Below are 10,901 nucleotides of genomic sequence, written 5' to 3'. Positions count from 1 at the left end.
CTATGGCTAACGCTTTAGCAATAAAGTAAAGTAATCACATGACGTTTATGTTGACACGCATGTCATAAATAAATAAAGACAACTCCTACGGCTCCTGCCGGTTGTCATACTCATCGACATGCAAGTCGTGATTCCTATTACAAGAACATGATCAATCTCATACATCACATATATCATTCATCATTCATCACAACCTTTGGCCATATCACATCACAAAACACTTGCTGCAAAAACAAGTTAGACGTCCTCTAATTGTTGTTGCAAGTTTTTACGTGGCTGCTATAGGTTTCTAGCAAGAACGTTTCTTACCTACGCCAAAACCACAACGTGAATTGCCAATTTCTATTTACCCTTCATAAGGACCCTGTTCATCGAATCCGATCCGACTAAAGTGGGAGAGACAGACACCCGCCAGCCACCTTATGCAACTAGTGCATGTCAGTCGGTGGAACCGGTCTCACGTAAGCGTACGTGTAAGGTTGGTCCGGGCCGCTTCATCCCACGATGCCGCCGAATCAAGATAAGACTAGTAACGGCAAGCAAATTGACAATATCGACGCCCACAACTACTTTGTGTTCTACTCGTGCATAGTAACTACGCATAGACCTAGCTCATGATGCCACTGTTGGGGAACGTAGCAGAATTTTAAAATTTTCTACGCATCACCAAGATCAATCTATGGAGTCATCTAGCAACGAGGGAGAGAGGAGTGCATCTACATACCCTTGTAGATCACGAGCGGAAGCGTTCAAGAGAACGGGGTTGATGGAGTCGTACTCGACGTGATCCAAATCACCGAAGATCCTAGTGCCGAACGGACAGCACCTCCGCGTTCAACACACGTACGGAGCGAGGACGTCTCCCGCGCCTTGATCAGCAAGGAGGAGGGAGAGGTTGAGGAAGAGGGCTCCAACAGCAGCACGACGGCGTGGTGGTGATGAAGCTGCAGTACTCCGGCAGGGCTTCGCCAAGCTCTTATGGAGGAGGAGAGGTGTTGGGGAGGGGAGGGGCTGCGCCTTGGATGTTGTGTGCAGCCCTCCCCTCACTCCTCTATTTATAGGGGAAAGGGGAAGGGGACCGCCCCCCTCTAGATGAGATCTAGAGGGGGGGGGGGCGGCCAAGGGGAGGGGGGCTTGCCCCCCAAGCAAGGGGCCCCCCCTTAGGGTTTCTCCCAACCCTAGGCGCATGGGCCCTAGGGAGGTGTGGCGCCCCAGCCCACTTGGGCTGGCTCCCTTCTCCATACAGCCCATAAGGCCCTCTGGAAGAGGTGGACCCTCCCGGTGGACCCCCGGAACCCCTCCGGTGGCCTCGGTACAATACCGATATGCCCCCGAAAATTTCCGGCGACCATATGACAACTTCCCATATATAAATCTTTACCTCCAGACCATTCCGGAACTCCTCGTGACGTCCGGGATCTCATCCAGGACTCCGAAAAACATTCGGTAATCACATACAAGTCTTCCTAACAACCCTAGCGTCACCGAACCTTAAGTGTGTAGACCCTACGGGTTCGGGAGACATGCAGACATGACCAAGACGACTCTCCGGTCAATAACCAACAGCGGGATCTGGATACCCATGTTGGCTCCCACATGCTCCACGATGATCTCATCGGATGAACCACGATGTCGAGGATTCAATCAATCCGTATACAATTCCCTTTGTCAATCGGTACGTTACTTGTCCGAGACTCGATCGTCGGTATCCCAATACCTTGTTCAGTCTCGTTACCGGCAAGTCACTTTACTCGTACCGTAATGCATGATCCCGTGATCAACCACTTGATCGCATTGAGCTCATTATGATGATGCATTACCGAGTGGGCCCAGAGATACCTCTCCGTCATACGGAGTGACAAATCCCAGTCTCGATTCGTGCCAACCCAACAGACACTTTCGGAGATACCTGTAATGTACCTTTATAGTCACCCGGTTACGTTGTGACGTTTGGCACACCCAAGGCACTCCTAAGGTATCTGGGAGTTGCACAATCTCATGGTCTAAGGAAATGATACTTGACATTCAGAAAAGCTACAGCAAACGAACTACACGATCTTTGAGCTAAGCTTAGGATTGGGTCTTGTCCATCACATCATTCTCCTAATGATGTGATCCCGTTATCAATGACATCTAATGTCCATAGTCAGGAAACCATGACTATCCTTTGATCAACGAGCTAGTCAACTAGAGGCTCACTAGGGACGTGTTGTGGTCTATGTACTCACACATGTATTACGATTTCCGGATAACACAATTATAGCATGAACAATAGACAATTATCATGAACAAAGAAATATAATAATAACCATTTTATTATTGCCTCTAGGGCATATTTCCAACATTTAAACACATTGCAATACCGTTTGTGCTCACTTTTATCATTAGCTACCTTGCTGTTTTTATATTTTCAGATTACAAAAACCTATATCTACCATCCATATTGCACTTGTATCACCATCTCTTCGCCGAACTAGTGCACCTATACAATTTACCAATGTATTGGGTGTGTTGGGGACACAAGAGACTCTTTGTTATTTGGTTGCAGGGTTGTTTGAGAGAGACCATCTTCATCCTACGCCTCCCACGGATTGATAAACCTTAGGTCATCCACTTGAGGGAAATTTGCTACTGTCCTAGAAACCTCTGCACTTGGAGGCCCAACAATGTTTACAAGAAGAAGGTTGTGTAGTAGACATCAGGTGCCACTTCTTCTTCGGACCCCATACTTATTCTTCTGCAGCATTCTCCTCCACTCTCTAGTTGTTCGTCATCTCCCCTCCAGTTTTTAGATGTATTCGGGTTTTATTGCACAAACAAACATTGTGAAGTAAATCGATACCTGTACTGATTGGAACCAAACAATATAGCAGTTGAACCAATCACGTCCATTCTCCACTGTAACCTGATATTAGTGCATTGTTGTTAGCCCGTTACCATTGCAAGAACCAAACACCTCCTATTGGCATGTGTGTAGATGTACACTTGGGTATGTGAACGGATGATAAATTAATCTTATTTTAAATCCAGTCACCTAATATAGAGATGCCAATAAAAACATGTGAACGTGGAGACCACGGGCACCTCTACAGTGCCATTTTTTCGTGTGGTTGGCCGGGAGAAATAGGTGTTGGACATCCGATCGCCTTGCAAGAAGGGGCTTGCCACACCACCACCTTTGCTCACTTTGCAGCCTCATGTTAGGTTGTGTGTTCGCGAGAACCATATGGCTGCAAGTGTGCACGACGTTGGGAAAATCAGAGCGGATGCCCTCGGCTCAGCATGTGCTTCCGACGTGGGTATTGGACAAGACCATGCAATGGCATAACCAAAAGGACCTTCACGCAATCCTAACACTTGGCCTTAGGGAATTGTGGAAACATCAGAATGCGTTGTTCTTTGATGGAGTTGGACCATCGATGGCACAAGTTATGGGTAGAATAGAGAATGAGGGTAGGGCTTAGAGAATGGTAGGCCTCCTTAAAGTAAACCTGCACTCTTTCTTTGCGGAGATCCATCGGTGGGTTATGCGTGAGTAATATGTGTATGAGTATAGTACTATAGGTGGATGTGCGCGAGTGCAACAACTTGTAAGACTCTCGGTTGTAGGTTTCTTATACTCTTTTCTCCTCTAATATATGATACACATTCTATGCGTATTCGAGAAAAATAAATAAATAAATGTGTGTAGTGAGTTCTCTCTTAATCTTATTCTTATCACTAGTAACTAGATATTCTTAAAAGTATGGTGAGAGATATTGTTGCTAAGAGATAGTAATCTCTTAATTAAGAGAAGGCATACCTTTCCCAAGCTTAACAATGTAATAGGTCTAATCCTTTAAGCCTTTTTCCCTTTCGGGACCAGCGCTGTTGCATGAAGACATCAAATCCTCCCAATGCCTTTTCCATAGCCAAACTATTCGGAGTTTCAACAGGATCATGAATTACTTCATCATAAAAAGAATTGCAAGTTTTTCTAGCATGGGGATTTTAGGAGGTTCCTTAACTCTAGGGTTAGTGACTACATTTTTTGATTTTTATATTTTGTATGTGTGATGAAAAACAATAGGTAAAATCTATTTAATAACAAAGCAAACAAATTCACATGAGAAAACTGAACCTAATGTTATGTTCCCGGCCATGGCGATACAGAGAAATATAGGCGCTATTCCATTGCTAGTTTGAAAGCTGATGATTCGGGTGTGATTACTGACATCAACAGATGGCGGGAATACTTTTGGTCATGTTTAAATGCGGAATGGACATGACCCAAGGAATTGTAATGGGCTTTGATCTTCCTTCATTGCTGCAACATACTCCTGGACTTGAGGTGCTATCTCTGCCTTTTTTGGAGAAGAAATATTAGCTGTTTTGAAGGAACTGCCAATTGACAAGGCACCAGGCCGTGATGGTTTCACTAGAATTTTTGTTAGAAGGTGTTGGTCCATTATCAAGCAAGATTTTATCAACCTTATTAATGATTCTTTTTCATGGAAAAATTAGGTTGGAAAGTATCGATGGCTCTCTGATCACTCTAAATTCTCTCTCAAGAGGGACTCAATGATTTTAGGCCCATCTCTCTCACTAATGGCGGTCCGAAGTTCTTGAGAAAGCTCCTTGCAAACAAACTACAGAAGGTCATCTTGCAATGCATTCATAATAATCAGTATGATTTTCTTAAATGGATGTCTCTTCAGGATTGTATTGCTTGGCCTTTTGAATACTTGCACTAGTGTCATGCCTCCAAAAGGCCAGTGGTAATAATCTAGTTGGTATTTGATGAGGCTTTTGATACTATAGAACATGAGGCAATTTTGCAACACAACGGTTTTGAAAGTAAGTGGAGGAATTGGGTCTTGGAAATTATGACTTCGGGTTCTTCTTCCATTTCACTTAATGGTGTGCCAAGCAAGCTCTTTAAGTGTAAGAGAGGTGGGCGTTAGGGTGACCCTCTTTCTCCTTTATTATTTATCCTGGCAACTGATTTGCTTTAATCTGTGTTAAATGATATGCTTAACAAAGGGGTTCTCTCACAACCTATACCATCTCACGACAAGGATTTCCCCATTATTCAATATGCCGACGATACCCTACTGATTGCACCTGCAGTGGACCCCCGATTGATTGCTCTTAAGGAGATGTTGCACACTTTTCATATCTCCACTGGCCTAAACATAAACTTTCACAAGTTATCTGATGTCTACTATGCAACTTTATTCTTGTAGACACGTGTTGGGCCTCCAAGCGCAGAGTTTTGTAGGACAGTAGCAATTTTCCCTCAAGTGGATGGCCTAAGGTTTAACAATCTGTGGGAGGCGTAGGATGAAGATGATCTCTCTCGAACAACCATGCAACCAAATAATAAAAAGTCTCTTGTGTCCCCAACACACCAAATACAATGGTAATTTGTATAGGTGCACTAGTTCGGCGAAGAGATGGTGATACAAGGGAAGTAATGATAGTAGATATTGATTTTTGTAATAGGAACAATAAAAAATAGCAATGTAGCAATTGATAAAACGGAGCACAAACGGTATTTCAATGCTTTAAAATGAGGCCTAGGATTCATACTTTCGCTAGTGCAATCTCTCAGCAGTGCTAATATAATTGGATCATATAACCACCCCTCAAAGTGCGATGAAGAATCACTCTGAAGTTCCTATCTAGCAGAGAACATAAGAAGAAATTATTTGTAGGGTACGAAACCACCTCGAAGCTATTCTTTACGATCGATCTATCCAAGAGTTCATACTAAAATAACAACAAATAATTTCAGATTCATAATACTCAATCCAACACAAAGAACCTCAAAGAGTGCCCCAAAATTTCTATTGGAGAAACAAAGACAAGAACATGCATCAACCCCTATGCGTAGATTACCCCAATGTCACCTTCGGAATTTGCGAGTTGAGTGCCAAAACATATATCAAGTGAATCAATATGATACCCCATTGTCACCACAAGTATTCATATGCAAGACATATATCAAGTGCTCTCAAATCCATAAAAGTATTCAATCTGATAAAATGAAATCTCAAAGGGAAAACTCAATTCACAACAAGATGGAGAGGGGAAAACACCATATGATCCGACTATATTAACAAAGCCCGCGATACATCAAGATCATGACATCTCAAGAACATGAGAGAGAGAGAGAGATTAAACACATAGCTACTAGTACAAACCCTCAGCCCCGAGGGTGGAGTACTCCTTCCTCATCGTGGTGGCCGCCGGGATGATGAAAATGGCCACCGATGATGATTCCCCCCTCCGGCGGAGTGCTGGAACGGGGTCTAGATGTGTTTTCGGTGGCTACAGAGGCCTGCGGTGGCGGAACTTCTGGTCTAGGTTAACCCCGAGGGTTATTGGAATATTTGGGAATTTATAGGGTAAAGAGGGGGTGTAGGAGGCCACCGAGGTGGGAACAACCCACCTGGGCGCGCCTGGGCCCCCAGGCGCGCCCTGGTTGGTTGTGCCCCCCTCGGGGCACCCCCAGGTGCTTCTCTGGCCCACTGGATGTCTTCTGGTCCATAAAGATCCACAAAAGTTTCACGGTGTTTGGACTCCTATATTGATTTCCTGTGATGTAAAAAACAAGCAAAAACAACAACTGGCACTAGGCACTGGGTCAATAGGTTAGTCCCAAAAAATGATATAAAGTTGCTATAAAATGATTGTAAAACATCCAAGAATGATAATATAACGGCATGAATACTTCATAAATTGTAGATACGTTGGAGACATGTTAGCACCCCCAAGCTGAATTCCTACTCGTCCTCGAGTAGGTAAATGATAAAATAAATAATTTATGAAGTGTGAATGCTAGCAAAGTGCACAAGTTTGATCAATGACAATTTCAATCACTTTTCCTAGCATCATAACAACAATTCTTTCTCATAAAATTTCTCATGTTAAAGTAGCAACCAAGTCACATGTTAAGGTTCAAACAATGAATTCTCTTGAAACTCAAGAACCTATGTTCTTAGTCACCAAGCAATTGCAATTCAACGTATTGAACATAGTTTAAGTAAGAGCTCCACATACTCAACCATCATATAGTATTCTATGATTGCTAACACTCACCGCGTACACATGAGCAAAACATTTCAACCAGACACAAAGAAAGATATGGGCTTATTGTTTTGCCTCCCAATGTATTCACCTCAAGGGTGATGTCAACAATAATAACTCATGCTACCCATATCCAACTAGATATATGTGCCTAGATCTTTGCTCACCACATGATGCTTGCCAAAAGAGAAAAATAAAAAGGAATAGAGAGAAAACTTTGACCCATTGCATAAAAGTAAATACTAAAAAGTAAAAGATAGGCCCTTCGTAGAGGGAAGCAGAGGTTGCCATGCGCTCTCTTTTGTTTGTATGCTCAACCCCTTAGTGCAAAAGAACGTCACGTTATATTGCCCCTTATGATAGCAGCCTTTATTGTGCAGTCTGTCGCTTTTATTCTTTGCCGTCACAAGTCCGTACAATGCTCAATTTTCTCTTACACTAAATGACCTAACACTTTTAGAAGCAATTTTTATTGCCTTATTGCACCGATGACAACTTGCTTGAAGGATCTTGCTCAATCCTTAGGTAGGTATGGTGGACTCTTGAAAATAAGATTTGGGTTTAAGGGTTTTTGGATGCACAAGTAGTATCTCTACTTGGTGTAGAATTTTTGGCTAGCAAAGATGGGGGGCAAGCACCACATGCTGAACGATCTATGACAATATATCTTCTGTGTGAATATGAACATACATAAATCATTACATTGTCTTCCTTGTCCAACGTCAACAATTTTGGCATATAATATTTTGATGGGGGCTCACAATCACAAAAGATTTTCAAGATAGTGTATTTGCATGCGAAAGTTCCCTTCCTTCTACTAATCATTCATGAATTGCTTGTATGACCAATATTGTGATTGTCAAGCTTCAAAAGATTTCACTTTCTAAACCCAATGTGAAGCTACCACTAGGCATGATATGAACATATAATTTCAACTTCATGATATTCAATTCATTCAACAAGTTACCCATAGGATGTAAGTGAAGCACAAGAGTAAATGATAAGCTACTCCAAAAAGATATAAGTGAAGATCAAGCGAGTAGTTATGTAAATGGGTAGCTATTTGAAGTCTCTCTCTTATTTAAAAACTTTCAGTTCTAAGTATTTTATTAAAACAGGAAGCAAAAACAAAATGAAACGACATTCTAAGAATAGCACAACTCATGTGAACAAGCAAAAACTTAGGCTCAACCGATACTAACCAATAATTGTTGAAGAAAAAAGGTGGGATGCCTACTGGGGCATCCCCAAGCTTAGATGCTTGAGACTTCTTGACATATTATCTTGGGATGCCTTGGGCATCCCCAAGCTTGAGCTTTTGTGTCTCCTTAATTCTTTTCATATCACGGTTTCCCTAAATCTCAAAAGCTTCATCCACACAAAACTCAACAAGAACTCGTGAGATAAGTTAGTATAAACCAGTGCAAAAACTTATCATTCTCTACCGTAGCAAATCACTAAAATTGTTATTCAACATTGCATACTAAATGCCTCTCCATATTTAATACTCCTATCCTCAAATAGAATCATTAAACAAGCAAACATATGCAAACATAATGATGACCCACAAGTATAGGGGATCAATTGTAGATCTTTTCGATAAGTAAGAGTACCGAACCCAACGAGGAGCAGAAGGAAATGACAAGTGGTTTTCAGCGAGGTACTGTGTGGCACCACGACTCAGAGCAACCGGTTTACCATGCATTGCCAGCCCAGAGACCATGTCTTCTGGTAACACACAACATCTTGGTACAGAAAACAACCGCTTTATTGATGCTAGCGAATCAAAGTTTATATTACAACAAGTAGCGAGGCCAAGCGGCACACACAATGCGGCTGAACAATATGTACATTATTTAGTGAACATAAAGGCCTCGATCATAACAACTACGCGGTAGTGGAACAACGTCGTAGCGGAACTCCATAGCACAGGGACACCGATGTGGACACGATCTAGACTCGGACAACACTCCTTTCCGACAAGGCTTTCTTGAAATCTAGCATGGCACTCCAGGTCAGTACATTGAATGTACTTGCAAGTTCACAACAGACATAAACATAATGACATACAATATCATGATAATTAACCAATTATTAATAATGCAACAATATAACCAACATGCTGTGATCATGCTCTTGTGTGAAAAATCTCTCTTAACAATGGTGATCACTTCTTGGATCACAATCGTACCAACCTCAAAATCTTAACTATGAATATCTCGTGATCTTTCCGGCGATCACAACCACAACCCATACTTGGTCTAAAACGATGATCCTTCCGGCGATCACAACCACCACCAATACTTTGTCTTGTCCAACTCGATGGCCTTCCCGCCATCATCAATAGTGCATAATTCATAACTTAGTGTGCAAGATTTATTAAATGTTGACCCATGGTGTGACCTACTTTCGAGCGTGTCCGTAACCGTGGACTCGGCTATCGATAGATTAATACACTGTAACACCCCGGATGTAACTTGCCATATTTGTACTCCGACTCTTGCCATTTTCGGCGTTAAGTTATGAGATTCCCTTCGTGGTTGGGTTTGTCTTCGTTTTGCATTTTGTCCATGTCATGCATTTCATATCATGTCATCATGTGCATCGCATTTGCATACGTGTTCGTCTCATGCATCCGAGCATTTTCCCCGTTGTCCGTTTTGCAATCCGACACTCCTATGTCCTCCGGCGCCCCCTTTTGCCTCTTTTCGTGTGCGGGTGTTAAACTTTCTCGGAATGGACTGAGATTTGCCAAGCGGCCTTGGTACACCACCGATAGACCGCCTGTCAAATTTCGTGCCATTTGGAGTCCGTTTGATACTCCAACAGTTAACTAGGGAACCGAAAAGGCCTCGTGTGTGTTGCAGCCCAACACCCCTCCAAAGTGGCCCAATAACCCATCCAAACATATCCCATGTCCTCCGCCGTCGGATCACGATCGCGTGGTCGAAAACTACATCTCATTTGGACACTCCCACCTCCTCCTACCTATAAATATGTGCACCCCTCCTTCATATTCGGGTCCCAAACCCTAAATTCCCCCCCGCCGCCGCCGGACACGTCCACCCGCCGCCGCCCAGCGAACCAGGACGCGCCGCGTGGCACCCCGGCCACCGCTCATGCCGCCGGCCCGCGCCCCGCCGCTCCGGGCCCGCTCTCCTCCCGCCTGGCGCCCGAGCGCGCCGCCGCCCATGCCGCGACTCCGGCCGCCGCCCGCCTGCTCGCCACGACTCGGGCCGCCGCTCTCCTTCCGCACCCTGCCGAGGACCCCGCCGCTCTGCCCATCGCCGCACCACTCCGCCCCTGTCGCCCGCGTCGCCGCCTCCAGCGCCGATCCCATCCGGTCCAGCCTCGCCGGCCTTCTCCGGTGCCAGATCCGGCGAGCCCTCGCTTGGATCTCGCCGCCCCGACACTCCGGCGCACTCCGGCCGTCTTCCGGCGAACATCAGGAGCTGTGCCACCGAACCCTAGATCTGTTGTCTAGGAGGTGATAAATCCACTAAGTCCTTTCCCCCCATATTTTTATGCCCTGTTCGTGATGCCATAACGTCCTGCATGTAGCCCCGTTTTGTGCGTGCAATATATCAAAATGTTCATCAGGATGTGCTCTTCATTTTGTTTCATTGTGCCATGCTTGTTTCCAAGAACTTAGCAGAGTATGACTGATGCAAGAGTGCTATAAATTGTTAGGTGCTGATTCTTAGCAGAGTATGAGCTTTTGTCATTTTTGCTACATTTGTTGTGTGCTGAATATGGGCATGAGCTCTACATGTGTTTTGGGATATGCCATGCCATCTTTACATGGATGTATGCCATGTATTTTTGTGATC

Source organism: Triticum urartu, chromosome 2A (genome assembly GCF_056163025.1).
Source record: "Triticum urartu cultivar PI428250 chromosome 2A, HENAU_Tu73, whole genome shotgun sequence".
Lineage (NCBI taxonomy): Eukaryota > Viridiplantae > Streptophyta > Magnoliopsida > Poales > Poaceae > Triticum > Triticum urartu.
This window is presented reverse-complemented; position numbering follows the sequence as displayed.